We start from the raw sequence: 17,234 nt of genomic DNA on the forward strand, positions 1-17,234 counted from the left end.
CTATATACTGTATATACAGGAATAATAAAAGCCCGAACCTAGACAAGGAAGACAGTACCAACGTCGTTTACCGCTTCACCTGCCCAGAGAGGATGTGCCAGTCCTCCGAAAAAAACGTAAGGTGGTCACACTTCCACCACAGTACAAAGACATCTACAGGCCCTTCGAAATAATGGATCCATCCACCAGCACTAAATAGACCATCACAGCCGCAAACCTACGACACAAGAGCTAGTGGAGAATGCAGATATCATCTACACAGAACGTAGTCGCCATAGATTAATCATAGCAGAATCTGTTTGCATTTTATTGCAGAAACCAACATTGAACGGGCAACTAGAGGCGGGAAGATCACTCCCCTCTAGCAGACGCCTTACAACATACAACGCTAACATAAGAAACAACCATAACAACGACAACAACACCTTTTAAATCACACGCTTTCTCCCCCCCCCCCGCCTTTCCACTCCCCCCTATCCCCGTAATCCGTATACCTGCATTTCTATTTCTGTTTTGTCTGTTGCCACCAAAGTGAATTATGGCTTTATTATAAATTATGTTTTTATTATAAATATGGTTGTATTGTAACTTTTATAACTGTAAATAAATGACTTATTTGGTACTTATTGTTACTGTAATGATTTATTGTATTATTATTGTTTTGGATGCTGCATATCCGTCCGCACACTGTAACAAAACAACAGGACGCTATGTCCATATTTTCTTTTTCTCCTACGATAAACATTTCCTTTTTCCTCACTGGCTGTCGATCTATCTCTGACTCACCAGTACTCGCTACTATCGCCCTTTCTCTCCTCCTGACGGGTGCCTGAGGGCTTCAAGAAGTTTGCAAAAGCGCCTGTTAACCTTCATTCCACTCATACCATATCACTGGCATATCCACAGATCATAATAAAGAGTTTCATATACATATCCTTTACTCATCTACTCATCAAAAAATGACTTACGGGCTGCTCTATGAGCAAGAACCCGTGCTGGCATAAGGCCAGCTTAATCAGTAACAACAACAAGTCCATATTATACACATTGAAGTCACGACGAGTGACGGAACACCTGTGGTGATGTGTTTTCAGTAAATGGAACAAAGAATTGTCTTCATTTTTTTGTCCCTCAACTGAATCTGGAAGAACGTAGAAGATTCAGAAAATTTTGTCAAACTAATAAGAAGTTGATCAACAATCAAAAAGCATGGAATTCAACAAAATTTGCATACAAGAAAAACTTCGCCCCAAAGCATATATATATATATATATATATATATATATATATATATATATATATATATATATATATATATATATATATATATATATATATATATATATATATATATATATATATATATAACGATTCGATTCTTTTAATTCTGCTAAAGAAATTTGCGATCTAGAACTATAGATGATAGTGTCCTTGTAAGTTTCGAAGTGAAATCATTATTTACTATTATGCCTTTGACCGAAACCATTGATATTGCATCGACAACTTGTCTGGCGACTCCAACAGTACACAAAATTTTACTCAACAAACGTTGCACAAGTTGCTTACATTATGTGAATAAACGAGGAGAAGGTGCAGCAACGGGGAACACTCTCGGTCCTACTTTGGTCACCTCATCACGATGTTGGGCTTGATAACTGTCGTTGAACTTTTAAGCTATGTTTCACAGACGATATGTAGATGATGCATTCTTAATATTTAGATCTGAAGAACATATACCCCTGTTTCTTGATTATTTTAACTCTTAACAACAAAATATTGAATTTAATTCAGAAGTAGAGAACAATAATACTTTAGCTTTCCTTGACGTGCTTGTAACTAAAAAAGTGATAACACTTTTTCGACATCAGCATATACGAAAACAACATTTACAGGACTCACAACTAAGTTTTCCTCATTTATGCCTATTGTGTACAAACGTAATTTGGTCCCGAATGCCATAATCCCGACACCTACAAGCCCGACAGCCAGAATCCTGACAGGCCAATATACCAACAAGCTCAAAATCCCGACAGAAAACTTACATTTTGATTTTGTTTCCTTAAATTATTTTGTTTGGTAAGCAAAATAATGATGTTATTAAATATGTAATTAAAATGAAGGTTCACACTTAAATGAAGGATCAGATGTAAATGTATATTTAAAAGAGTTTAAGAGTTTATTTTAACAATTGTTAAAAGAATGGCAAAATTGATTAAAGAGATAAATTATGTGCTCTTCCACGAAGATAATCTCAAACATTTTGTTGTCCACGTTCACTCGTCAGCTTGGTGATCCGTTCTTCACGAATCGTTTTTGTTTGTTTGCTTGTTTGTTTGTCTAGGAGACTGTTTACAGCGAAGTATGCGGTATTCAATTTGGCTGTTGACTCGCTGCTCCGCTCGAGTTCGATTCTCCGGGCGGCTAATGAGGAATTAGAGGAATTTATTTCTGGTGATAGAAATTCATTTTCGCTATAATGTGGTTCGGATTCCACAATAAGCTGTAGGTCCCATTGCTAGGTAACCAATTGGTTCTTAGCCACGTAAAAATAAGTCTAATCCTTCGGGCCAGCCCTCTCTAGGAGAGCTGTTAATCAGCTCAGTGGTCTGGTTAAACTAAGATATACTTAACTTCTGACTCGCTGCTCCTCCTTTCCTAACTCTTCAGTTATGCTATAAAGGCCAATGTGAGCTCCTCCAATGGCGTTTTCATATTCCCTGTGCCATGCTGCTACTGCATTTTGCGTGCGGGGAAATCCTAATTGCGTGGAGTCGTGTGCTGACCACGTAATAGGAGGAAAGAATGGTGTTGCAAGGACAACAGCGCCATTACGGAAATGCGTTATTCGTCCGAGTACGTAATAATATCAAACCATATAACAACATCGTCCGCTTCTTCTGGCGAACAAGATTTTAAAATTTCCAAAGCTTCCGGATTTCATTCAGTGGAAGAAATGCCAAGGCAAATAAATGTCGTATCATTAAACCAAAGTTTTCCATCATTGAATTTATAATCCAGTTGAGTGACTTTTCACCATAAGCTCTGTCCTATATGGAAACAACAAAGCTTGCTGTCGGCCTGAAACGAGCGTATATTTATACATGACCTCCTCACTCTTCCCTCCCAGCCATTAAAGTATACGTGACCCTACGGTTTCCATATCCCACAGGTGCATGAATTGTGCATAGCTGGTAAAACAATGTAGGAACTGTCTCAAAAGTACCCTCCATGATCATGATCCGGTATTGAGGTTCTGATAATCCCTTCAAAATTGCGGCTGTATTGAATACTAAAAGTGTGTCATCCTCTACTGTAGAATCTCTGGCCAAAAATAAAACACCATTTAATGTAAGTTCGAGTTCTGGGGGATGCTGATTATTTCTTCTTCTAATTACGACCTCGGTTCTGAAAGACGCTCATACTGCCTAATCCACTTTATAGTCTTTCTTAATTAACGCACTTTTTTGGAAGGTAGAAGACATGGTTCAATATTCTGAGGAGCAGAGACGGTACTTGATTGAATAATTTGACACGGTCGAGCTCTTGTTGATTTTGCTTGTATTTTCACCTCGTGTATGATTTTTGCAACACTAGCAGCACTTGCACAAGGAGAGTGATTGTGTTCAACAAATTTTGTTTGTGAATGCTTTCCATTTGCAAGTTTAGTGACTGCTCTATCTTTACAGTTATCAGATTTACGAAATTCACAACACCAGGAAGTAATAAGAATCGTTTCTGTGCTTACCCTTCACCATCAAATATCCGCGGGCTTTGATTTCATCTTTTCCTTTTTGTGAAATCGTTTCACAAGCTTCTTCCATTTCCATGGAAGGTTTAGAAATAAAATCAATTTCAAAATTATATGCGACGTTTAGACTATTCTCAAAAGCAAACTAAAATGAGGCGATTGGTCTTTTACTTTTCAAACACAAACGTGTTGTTAACATACCATCAGTTAATGTTCGATACGCACACACACTCAAAACACACACACACACACACACACACACACACACACATATATATATATATATATATATATATATATATATATATATATATATATATATATATATATATATATATATATATATATATATATATATATATATATATATATTTATATATATATATATATATATATATATATATATATATATATATATATATATATATATATATATTTATAACGTCAGGATTTTGGGCTTGTCGGTATCTTGGCCCGTCGGGATTCTGGCTGTCGGGCTTGTGTCTATCAGGATTATGGCAGCCGGGATTGTGACCCGTTCTTTTAATATTTATACGAGTTATTTTAGTTTTCTTTCAGAATTTCAGTTTATAAAGGATATGCTTAATAAAAATGGTTTCAATTTTACCTTCACAGATACTTATGTTGGCAAACAACTAGAAAAGTTAATGTTCCCTAAAGTTACTATTTCGATAAAGCGGTGCTATATTTTTCTGTTTTTCTGTGGTAATAAGAATTTTTCTATCAGAAATAGATTATTGAAACTTATAAGAGAATTTTACACTCAAATTAATGTCACGGTAGTATTTAAGCCTAAGTACACCATTGGTAGCTTGTTGAAGTACAAAGACATCGTACACCCAGAAGTGCAGTCTTATGTAGTTCCTGAGGCAACTGACGTGGGAAAATCAAAGCGCTAAGCACGTGTACGGTGGTTTGAACAACTTGAAAGATCCACTTGAACAAACAAGCTTTTAGCAAAACCCCCACACGTGGTCATGCAGCTTATGTTTAGGTTCTTTTTCACTCTCTCCAGTCGAGTGGCTCCTATGGACCTGGCAATAGTAGTATTATTATCGTTATTATTATTCAGAAGATGAAACCTATTCATATGGAACAAGCCCACAGGAGCCACTGACTTGAAATTCAAGCTTGCAAAGAATAGGCTTAAGGCGTTCACTGGGAAGAAATAAAATACAAAAGGAAGAGATCCCACTTATTAAAAAGGAAAAAATAAAAAGATAAAAATCTATTAAAATGCAAGGAGAACAGTATTAGGGTAGTAATGCATTGCATCTTCGCTTGAACTTCTGAAGTTCCAATTGCACGACATCCTCAGCAGCTGGAACTTCAGTAGAGGAAAGCCTTTACACTTTGAAATTGAAATCTCCTTAGTAACAACGAGAGGCCCACGGAGGTGCTGCGTTTTTCATTTTTAGTGTGTGTATGTGTGTGCCTTTACGTTGCTGGTATTCATTTTAGTATTGAATTTTTTTCAATTTTTATGCTTGTACATTACCAGTTTTTGTATAACCTTCGTTTTTAATCTTTCCGTAAATGATTGTATATGTTTTTACCGATATTTCCGCTTTTCTTTCTGTGTTTTAGTTGTTAGACCTGGAGATGGTGACAGGTTAGGGCCGATTCACACTGTACGGTTCGTTTTCGTACGGATACGTTTCGTTTACGTTCCAGCAAAATGTCACTGTGTTCACACTGTACGTTTCGGATACGTTCAGCCTGCATATAGCTGTTGCTCCGATATGGCGCCAAAAAATTTTATCTAAAGCAGCTCGCTCCCATTGTTTTACTTTTACATGAGGAAGAGGAAAGAGTCCTCAATAAGAAAAAGAGAGTTTGGGTGCATAAGTGCCAAATGAAGAGGAAGTCAGAGGGAGAATACTGGACTCTCTATAAAGAATTGCAAGACGATGAAGTGAAGTTTCACCAGTACTTCAGAATGTCAATATCTCAATTCAATTATTTGCTTCAGAAGTTAGAAGAGGACTTGATCAAGATCAATACTAACCTTCAGGAGAATATTTCACCACAGGAGAGATTGGCTGTTTTTTCTCAATCAAAGCTCGGTGAGCAGTTAGAAAAAGGCATTCTCAACATACCCTCCCCAACACAGCTGCCGAACTCATCTTGCACTGCACCTTTCGTCATTGTTGGAGACGAAGCTTTTCCTCTGTAAACTAATCTGCTGAGACCCTATCCCGGCTCACAGAGCAATATTGATGATAAGAAAAGACATTTTAATTATCGGCTTTCACGTGCAAGGAGGGTTGTTGAGAACGCTTTTGGGATACTGAGTCAGAGGTTTAAAATATATCAAAGGACAATGAATTTGTTACCTGATAATGCTGCTAATGTTATATTTGCAACTTGCCTTTTGCACAACTACTTGCGTGACAATACTGTTGATGTTACCAACATAACTGTCTCCAACAATGAAGGTTCTTTAGAAGACATAGCTAGACAGGGAGGAAATGCCCCTCATGGTGCATTCCTTGTAAGAGAGAAATTTAAAGATTTCTTTAATAGTCCTCCTGGTTCTCTTCCTTGGAAGAAAACATAGTGTAGAGATAAGGATGAATGTAAATGAAAAGGATAATGAAAAATTATATCAAGATGAAGTGAAATACAGTTGAATATCTTACTCGGTTTTTCAATTCGTCGCCAATAACTCTCCATATTTGTTCCTTCGTCTGATTGTCACTGTATCTTCTGTTACTCATATCATATAGCTCCTCCTCATACCCTCTGACCAACTCTATCAACTTCTCGTCACTCATTATTGCTTAATTACCCCCAAACGCAACGTGACCGAAACTGATATCTATCTCTGTTCACACTGAGCGATGAGGATGCGTATACATTTCGTACGTATACGTTTCGTACGTCGGAGATTTCTTCAAAACGTATCAGAGCCGTACGAACGAAAGCCATACGAAAGACGAACGAAGACCGAACCCTATAGTGTGAACAGCTCCATTGGTTTCTATGGAACAATAATTTACGAACGAAAGCCGTATGAAGACGAAACGTAAACGAACCGTACAGTGTGAATCAGCCTTTACTCGAAAACCGGTAGTCATTACTGAATAAAGGATGCTCTGTGTGCAAGCACTAGATTTAATCTTTATATATATATATATATATATATATATATATATATATATATATATATATATATATATATATATATATATATATATATATATATATATATATATACATATATATATATACATATATATATATATATATATATATATATATAATATATATATATATATATATATATATATATATATATATATATATATATATATATATATATATATGTATATTAATTGTAATAGCCACAATGATCGAATTCTTGGCTTTTTGTTCAAGATCCAAGTGCAAGAAATATGAAGATGATGTCAGGTAGCGGGAAACAACCGACGTTACCATAATCACAACTAGGTCATGTTGCTGACCTGACCACGAGGAAGTTCGTTTCCTTACTGGGCATTTCTTGCACTTGGACCTTAAGCCTATGTGGTGACAAAACAAGAATATAATAATAATATAATAATAATAATAATAATAATATATATATATATATATATATATATATATATATATATATATAATACAATCTTTGACCAAGTAGGAAGATCTTTTTTGTTTCAAGCAAACTACACACAATAGAAAGATATCAGGGGAAGACTTTGTTTTACAAAACAAGAATATAATAATAATAATAATAATAATAATAATAATAATAATAATAATAATAATAATAATAAAATAATCATGATAATGAAACTTTATAATCATAATTATGACACCGTATAATTTTTTGAGAGGGTCTAGTGTCATGTACTGTTTTCATGTGATAACGTTAAAAACGCATCCTTTTAAATCATTTCTCAACAGAATGGTATCATAATTAATGGAAACACATAGGACTGATTGGCCCATAGTGCACTAGTGTAACAACAAATTGTAAAAATATTCTCTCTAGAAACCTTTTAGTCTGCATGAATGCTGCGAATAAATGCAAATAATTTTAATTCAAAAACAGATTTACATGCTGTACACTCAACCCCATTGTGAGCAAGATTCAAAGGAGATCTGAGAGAAAATGAGGAGCACGAGCAATTCATGCTGATGTCTTTGGCCTCTCCTTGGTTCGTTCATCCAGTAACTGGGGCTAATCCAAAACAGCTGTTCCTCGTCTGAAGGCCTATTTCAAACTTAATGACTGGTATAAACAAGGAGGTTAGTTTTTTGGAGATGCCCTGATCATACAACCCCTGCACTAATCCCTGAAGCCAGGTAAGTCAGCGAGAACTCCCAGAGAAGTCAAAAAGAGCTTTAGAAAGCATTGACGCTTACCGAAATAAAGAAGCACCTCATCGTTGATTGTTATTTTCTTTCTTTCCTTCTGCTTGCTATCTTTCAAGGAAGAATCAGAAACTCTTTCTGAGCCATTTAGATTATTTATTTTCAGTTTAAAGTGCAATTAAGAAGAAAAAGAAATACAAAACATAGGTCAACTCATAGTGAAACCACCTCCAGTTGCATAAAACGTGTTAATAGAAACTGAGACAAAAGCACAAATAAGGACAACATGTCAGGCAAAAATCATGCACAGTAATTATAGCACTAACAGAAGCTGTTTGTCCTTAGACCATTCGAATCCTATATCAGAGCCTAAAGTTGAAGTACTGCGGAGCCCAAGCATTTGGTCAGTACAGTAAATCACGGACACTTGGTGCATTTGCCTAAAAACTGTAAGTTCTCCTAATTTACAAATAAGAATATGTACATGCTTGCATATGTACAGTATGTTGTGTGCCAACAGGTGGTGAGGATTAACATTCCTGGCCAATGAAGTGTAAAAGCTTTGAAAATGTCTGTCGACTCACTGTTTTGAGCAAACAGCCACGCTGAAAACTTGCAGCATAAGAATATCGAACATGCGTGCCTTTAATAAGCAAAATTTCGTGATATTTTTTTTAGCTTCTGTCATACACATGTTCCGCTTTATTTAAAATAATGTTTGTTGGTACAGGATTCTACCACTGTGCAAACGATTTTCTGAAATTCATTTCTTCCTAGACTAATATCACAGTTTTCATAAAAAGGTACTGATTTCGAACATTTTTTTCACTGCATTTGCATATTTCAACATCATCGTCTGAAGAGTGAACTGGTTCACCCCTGTTTTTCAGTTTAGTAAAGTACTGTACTGTGCTATTAGTCTCATCTGTGAAAGTATCAGTGGATGTTTCCCGATACAAAGATTTCCTTAATATGTAAGGATGGTATAGAGTGACATACTGGCTGGGTGTTGACTGGTTTATTGGTGGTTCCTTACTGAATGAATGTACATGTTGTTGTTGTTTTAGATTTAGCTGGCCTTGTGCCAGCACGGGCTCTTGCTTCTAGAGCAGCCCGTAAAGAATTACAGAATCTTGAAGTTGTTATTGGCCGAGCCGCAAAGTAGCATCTACACACAGACAGGGCAAAACAGAGGTAATGTTTCGGACATCTGTGTTTGTCGGCAGACAAACAGATGGCGATTGTGAGAGACATAATAAACGTAAGTGATAAAACATATATCAATGGAAAGGCCAGGAAATTCCACATATGGACAGTTGCATGAGATTCGAGACAGATTAATGAATACAATGCAGTAGCATAATATATGTGAAATGGCGAGACGTTTGGCGTCTTCACAAACAGAAACATACATACAGTTTGATACAGAAGATTCGGTGGAACATTATGAGTACATGATTAGAATGCTTGCATGGCAATGCAAGTAGTGGTGATTGTACATAAATCGAGACAACAATGGTTGGGAGAAACAGACGGAAATATTCTATGGTAGAAGTTGCGTTCCTTGAGAGAGAAAACGGGATGCTCTTGTTCCCTCCGATGGATGCCGCACACACGTGCGCTCACGCATGCGCTCTTACAAATAGACCGCATCGCGTCTCTTCACGAGAACTAAGAATAAATGTTTAATTATCTTCAACAACAAATGAACTTAGTGAACTGGAAATATTACTAGAACACTTTAATGTAGGCACTGACTCGAGTGGTTTGTAGTTTCGACGAAGAACACCTTGAATCGATATGAATCAAAATTATTTGTTTATGCTGCAGAAAACTGACAAGAAGTAGGATGTGTTGCAACCCCCATACTTCTCAATTTCCTGAAGAATAGTTCAGTATGTAATTAATAAATTTGTGCTGGCAACAACCTGTTATTTATCATACAAAACAATCAGGCTACGAAGCAAACTATAAAACCTTGAAAGCCAGTTTGCGATAAGAATTCAAATCTAAATTCATGTCTCTGAGCTTTAGTTGTTTTAGGGAGTTCTCATCTTTCTTTTAAAGCCCTTAATTACCAAAGTGGCTTTCCTCCGAACTGAATGTTCATAATCTCGAAACCACAGATTTCAGGAGTTCATTATATCAAATAAATTATTAAACATCTTAAGGAATTTAATAGATGCATCGCGTCCATGAAATTCATGAATTTTACGGTCGAGACAAAACTGCGAAGACTTTGCAACCGATTCATTTGAGCTGAGCTAATAAGTTAACATTCATCTTGTTTTATCCAGGCAACCGGCTCAAATTTCAATTTCTTGCCTAAATATAATTAAAAGTGAACTCTCACAACTTCTCCCAACAAAGTTCTGGATTTACTGACTCACAACCAAGCGATCAGAATATCAAAATAGTCAAAGGGGGCTTCACTTAATCCGGGTCACTTTACAATATTTCAGATTTTTATTTTTCGTTTTTTAAATTACTGCGTGCTTTTCGTAATCTTCTTTTTCTGATATATATATATATATATATATATATATATATATATATATTTATATATTGAGAGTATAACTTAAAATCAAGTAAATAAAGAATTTACATTCCGTTGCTACATTTTCCTCGTCGCCATATTCTCAGATTATGAATTTGTCACTCGTGACTTATTATGTTTACAAATATTAAGCCACAAAAGTCGTTTAATATCGAATTCACTAAACCTTGGCACCCAAGGGGAATTATAAATGACAAAAAGCGCTTCTTTATTTTAATGTATATTTTACATCAAACATCGTAGTTGTTTATATATATACTCTGCATGTGTATATATATATATATATATATATATATATATATATATATATATATATATATATATATATATATATATATATATATATATATATATATATATATATATATATATATATATATATATATATATATATATATATATATATATATATATATATATATATATATATATATATATATATATATATATATAATAAAAGGAGTCCATAAAAACGCCAAAATGTACAAAGTTAATGGTATAATTTCTGAGAACAAGAGTCTCCCTCTACAGGGAGGTAATGAATGAGACAAGAGTTACAGAAAAGCAGTATTTATACCAAGAGTTCCAGCTGTCAGCCGCTACGTCACTCCAGTTGATAGCTTCTTAATCTTCTTAACTGCTGGCTGGAGGAAGATTTTTTCTATATCTGAGTCCCAAGCTCCTTTTGAGAGGTTCATTGCCTTTCTTTGTTTAATCAGTGCTGATTCTACCATCTGGCTTTTGAACCGAAAATTGCTGCTATAAATTATGAGTGACAAATTCCTGTTTATCCTGTGATTGTGGTTATTTATGTGGTTAAAAATAGGTGAGTTCTGTTGGCCATACCTTACTGAACGTTTATGTTATGTTAATCTCTCGGGTAGTGATTTACCAGTAAAACTGATGTATGGTTGGTCACAGTCAAGGCAAGGGATTTCGTATGCTCCTGTGTCTTTGGGGACTGGCTTTTGTTGGGCGTTAATCAGGGATATGGCTAAGGTATTTGGGTTAGAGTTTCTAAGTGCCTGTGTCAACGTCTCAATCCTGTCCAAGTGTGGGATTTTGATTTTATTGTTGGGCATCTCTTTAGTCTTGTTTTGTGGGGGACCGTAGAAGATTATGTTAGCTTTATGGATCGCTTTCTCAGTTATGTGGTCAGGGTGCTTTAAAGATGACAGCTGCTGATGGATTACTTCAATTTCCTTTTCCAGGAAATCCAGGAAGCAAATCCCTAAGGCTCTCAAGAATAAACTGCTGGTTATGCCAATCTTGATAGAAATGTCATGATAACTAAAATAGTGAACGTAAGAAAGTGTAAATGTTGGTTTTCTGTATACTGTAAATTTGTATTTTGTCGTGTCTCTAATTGTTAAAACATCAAGAAAAGGAATTTTATTGTCTTTTTCCCATTCATCTTTAAATTTGATGCTGGGCACTAAGTGTTTAATTTTGGAAGAAATTCGTTGAAATTGTTCCAGAATGTTAGGATATCACCTACTTATCTCATCCACAGCATGTCTTTAGGTTTTATTGCATTTATTATTATAGTTTCAAAATATTCCATGTATAGGTTGGCTAAAACAGGACTTAAAGGACTGCCCATGCTGCACCCGATTTTTTGTTTATAGAATGACTCCCCGAATGAAAAAAAGTTATTTGATGCACATAATTCAACTAACTTTATTATTTTATCTAGGACTAGAGGGAAATGATCTGAATAGGGAGGCTAATTTTTCCCTCAAGAACTGTAGAACGTCCTGTACTGATACTTTTGTGAATAGGTAATCTACATCTAAGCTTAAAATTTTTATGTTGTGAAGTGGTACATGTGCTTCTTTGAATTTGTCACAGCAATCTTCAGAATGTTTAATGTGACTGGAAAAAAATGTGCCTAAGAATGGGAAAGGAGCACAGCTAACCAATTAGAATTGAAAGCTCCGGCACATGAGATAATAGGTCTGAATGGAAGATTATCTTTATGAGTTTTGGGAAGGCCATTAAAGTAGAGTAGTTCAATGCTCTTTTTGTCTTTGCCATAGCAACTCCTAGCTGGTCTGCATAATTAGAGACGACCCTGATATCATAACCCCCCACCCCAACTTTAAGCACAAGCAAGCAAGTTCCCACAACGTAAGTACGATGTTATTATTTTTAGCTTATCATAGGTGTGAATAGGTGTGAATAGGTGTGAAACAATAGGTCCCGTGGATGCTAACCAGATTTTTCATAATGAAGAGAGACCGTATCTTCCAAAAAACACAAGAATTGTGACTAACGCATGGTAGTCTACATGTCTTAACAGCTAGGGTTAGCTAAGCAGTGAAATATGAATATAAGTGATAAAGAAAGGGAATAGTGCGCTTATTTCCTCCATGTGCCCTGGACAATTTGTCGTCCCAAGATTAGCTAGGTAGGCTACACCATAAAATTAGGGCCTCGAATTATGGCCAACCAGAAATTTTTCACCTCACTGGAGTATATATATCTCTCTCTCGCTCATCGTAGCAATATCGCTAGGTTTTCATAAAAATCCTGGTTAAAATTTTAAATAATTATTTTGTTGCGTCCAAGAAAAAAATCATTTCATTTGCTAACACGTGAGCCATTGTAAACCACAAACTCATTGCCGCTGAACGCCAGTTTAACTATAAGTAATCGAACGAATTTCTATGTATTCATAAATCCCGAGCGCCAAGATGGGAAAACTGTTCCAATAGCGTTAGTCTTTTCATAACTTTTCACGCAAGATTTCGCTTACAACAAACAGCACGTGTTTCACCCAAGATCTAAAGACTACAGTCTTTAGATCTTGGTTTCATCCAGATGCCCTCCCCCCACCACCCCCATTACGCTCTTCAAGCTACTAGTACTTCATTTAAGAGCATGTTCTTCAAACCGTTTATTAATTACATTCATCTAAGAACTTATTAAGCTCTCCAAGCTATTAGTATTTCATTTAAGAGCACGTTCTCCAACCAACTTACATAAGGAACTGTCCTTCAAACCTGAGAATTACGTTTAGTTGGGATAATATACCCTGCCTCCCCTGTAAAAAAAAAACTTCCCTCAACGCCTCGGCATTATGGCTTCTTACTCCAACGACATCACCGCCCTTGTCACCACCGGGAAAGCCATGGGGCTCAAGGGTCAAGAATTGCTAGATTGGGTTGATAAAAAGGAGAAATAAAGAGAAGCCAAGGAAGAAAGGGAGAGGCAAGAAAGAGAGCAAGCCAAGCTAGACAGGTTAGAGCAGGAAGAAAGAGAGAGGCAAGAAAGAGAAGCCAAGGAAGAAAGGGATAGGCAAGAAAGAGAAGCCAAGGAAGAAAGGGAGAGGCAAGAAAGAGAAGCTAAGGAAGAAAGGGAGAGGCAAGAAAGAGAGCGAGCCAGGCTAGACAGGTTAGAGCAGGAAGAAAGGGAGAGGCAAGAAAGAGGCGACCAGGCTAGACAGGTTAGAGCAGGAAGAACTAGGGAGGCAAGACAGTTTAGCTAAGGAAGATCAGGATCTAGCCCATGAATTTGCTATGGTCACCCAAGGGGTCCGTAGTCCTGCAACCACACCTTCACCGTCCTCTATCACCACTGCCAGCTCCATGATGCCAAAATGGAATGACCCGGAGCCCAAGGCCTGGCTCGACCAGGTGGAAGAGGTCCTCAGGAATTTCAAGCCCCATCCTGCAGAAATCTCTGTGCTGCTGTCAAAACATCTGGAGGGAAAGGGCAAAACCTCGTTCCGCTCCATCCCATTAGCTGATCATGGAAATCTTGCAGAGGTCTGGAAGGCCATAATTAAGGCCTATGAGGTCACCCCTGAAAGATGGAGACAATGTTGGAGAGGACACCCAAAGGAGGCAGGTCAAACACGGGCCGAATGGGCATGCCATAAGTCCCGAGCTCTCAAGTGGTAGCTAGAATTCCACAATGCTACCTCTTCAGAGGAAATCATAGACACCTTCCAGCTCGAGGACATCCTACACTGCACCCCTCCAGCCCTCGCTACCTACCTCTGCGATAAGAGCCCTCCAACGCTAGATGAGTGCTACTGTTTGGCAGACCACTGGGACACTCACCATCCTACAGCCAGTTCCTGGGGCCGTAAGATTTGGCCCTCTTCCCCAACCTCTGGTCAGCCTCTACCTAGGAATGGGCACCCTCACAAGAAGCCTGTGTGCAGCTATTGTAGAAAACCCGGGCACTCCACAGAACAGTGCTGCTCGAAGGCTGAGAATCAGCCAGACACTCCCGCTAAGTTCCCCAATGAGATCACAGCAAACCAAGCTCTGGAACAAACAACGAAGGGCCTGCCACCTCCAATGGGACAGTGCCACGCCAAGACTACAGCAAAAATTATTGCAATGCTTGTCAGGTTCAAGGGCACTCTACTCTATGGGCAAAATGCCCTAGTAAAACAAAACCAGCCGTCATTGCTTTGACAGTGACAAATCCAAAAACCTTAGGCCCTCCAGCTGAAGGCCCTATATCTGTGGCACATCCCAGAGGTAGCTACCCTGCCTGCAAGGTCATAGCATTCGATGACTCTGGCACACAAATCTGCCTCGTAAGAGAAGATAAGGTCCCCTATGGGGCTACCACTGACAGACGTAAACTTATTACAATGGAGGGTATCAATCGAATAAAGATGATTCTCCCCACCATCAAGCTAAGGGTCACAAGACTTCAAAGATCAAAAATCTGCACTCTTGCAGTAGCTACTTACCTTCCTGGAGGCTATGACCTCCTCCTGGGACAGGATTTCTGGTCCTCTTCTAAGTTACAGAAATCCAGGGGTCCTAACCCCTCAACAAATAGATAAAAAACCAAGAGTCCTCAAGGACCTGCCTTAAACCCACTGCCAGTGGCACCTGAGTGCCCTGAGCAGTGCCAGGCTCCGACTGTCGAGCCCTTGATAAATCACATTCCAGTGCCAGGCCCTGCCCCAGTGCCAGGCCCTGCCCCAGTGCCAGTGCCTAGGCATACCCTGAATCTTCCTCCAAGGGATCCCAGTCTGGGTTGCCTCTCCCCCTCCAGTGCAAGAGCCAATCCACAACATACTTGGGCCCCCTCTGGATTCCTCTGACTGCAGCGGAAGCTCACCCGAAGGTGCAGCCTCGCAACCCATGCCTGAGCTGGTCATGGCAACCTGCAAACCTCTCATGGCCACCACGATCTCCTCTCCTCCTTCCCAGTCCTCCGCACACAAACCCATGAATAAGGATTCTGCCATATCACAACTGGCCAATGAATTCAAGGAACTGCGATGACTAGTAGTGGAGCTTGTAATTAAGGCCCCTATTTCAGCTATCAAAGAAACCAGTACAGGTGGAACTTCTATGTCTTCCTCAGACTCAGTTCCACCAATTCCCCTACCAAGGAGGTCCACCAAAGAAAGGTCTGGGCACAGATAAATCCAGGTAGCTCAATAAGAGTTGTTGAGCTCTCTTCACATGAGTGCCCTCTAGCGCAGTGCCTCACCCATATATTATGAAGAACTTTGGCACCTCTGTCCAGAGGAGGATGCCGGGTTTCTTCCCCTGTTTATTCTTCTCACAACTGTATGACTTAATTTCTTCTTGTAATGTTTCCTTCTACCACTCTGATCATTTCTCTCTCTCTTTCCAATCTTCTAATTTGATACTTTCCTGGCAATCTTGCCCCTTCATGAACCCTTTGTATAAGCCTATAAATGGCTCCTCATCTTAATTTGCTTCCCACTCTGCCAATGCAGAGTGCAATCGCCAGATTTTTTTTTTCTTCTATACCATAAGTCTTTTGACATCCTATTTAATGCCTACAATGGCATGGTAACTTTTATATTGAATACAACAGAGTCTTTTGACATAACTGCATGAGTGCGACACCTGGCACAGTGCCATTCCCATCACAATTGGCAGTTGCTTGTGCCAGAGGGGTCACCCCCTCTGGCTGCCTTTTGTTGCTCTATGGGGCTAAAGAACGAACCTAGCCAGCCTTCATAAGCTAAGAAATGTAATTCTGGTATATTAATTATAACTTTTGCTTACTCTTGCATCTGACATTTATTTTACTTGTGACTCGCAAAGCCCATGTACTTCATATATTTGATTGTCCTTCATCGTACTTAACTTTGTGCCGCAAGGCAACTGTGTTTTTAGTGCCACACCTGGCACCATGCCGCCGCATACAAGTATGTGGCATCACCTAACCTAAACCCATGAATACTTCATTGTAATGCCTCCTCAAGGCACCCTAATAGCTTGACTTTGGACTATCAGAGTAACCTTACTAATTAAGTGCATGCCTAACCTGAAGTTTAATACCGTACTAATCCTATTATTGTTATCCATGTTGTTACCTAGATTCTTGAAATATCAATTCATAGACCTTTTAACGTAATAGCATGAGCGATATAAGACTTTAGCTTGCAGCGTAACATAAACTACATAAAATCCAGTTTAAAAATCAGTGATATGTACCTTGCTTTTGATTTACTTGCAGAATCAATTCTTTTTCTGAAATGTAATGTTACCACAAAGGGAAGTAGAGAGTTATCAGTTTGTTCAGTTGGGTTCACTTAGTTGTTGACATTTCCACCCAATTCAAGGTGAAATTGTC

This window comes from Macrobrachium rosenbergii, chromosome 51, assembly GCF_040412425.1.
Source record: "Macrobrachium rosenbergii isolate ZJJX-2024 chromosome 51, ASM4041242v1, whole genome shotgun sequence".
In the NCBI taxonomy this organism is placed as follows: Eukaryota; Metazoa; Arthropoda; class Malacostraca; order Decapoda; family Palaemonidae; genus Macrobrachium; species Macrobrachium rosenbergii.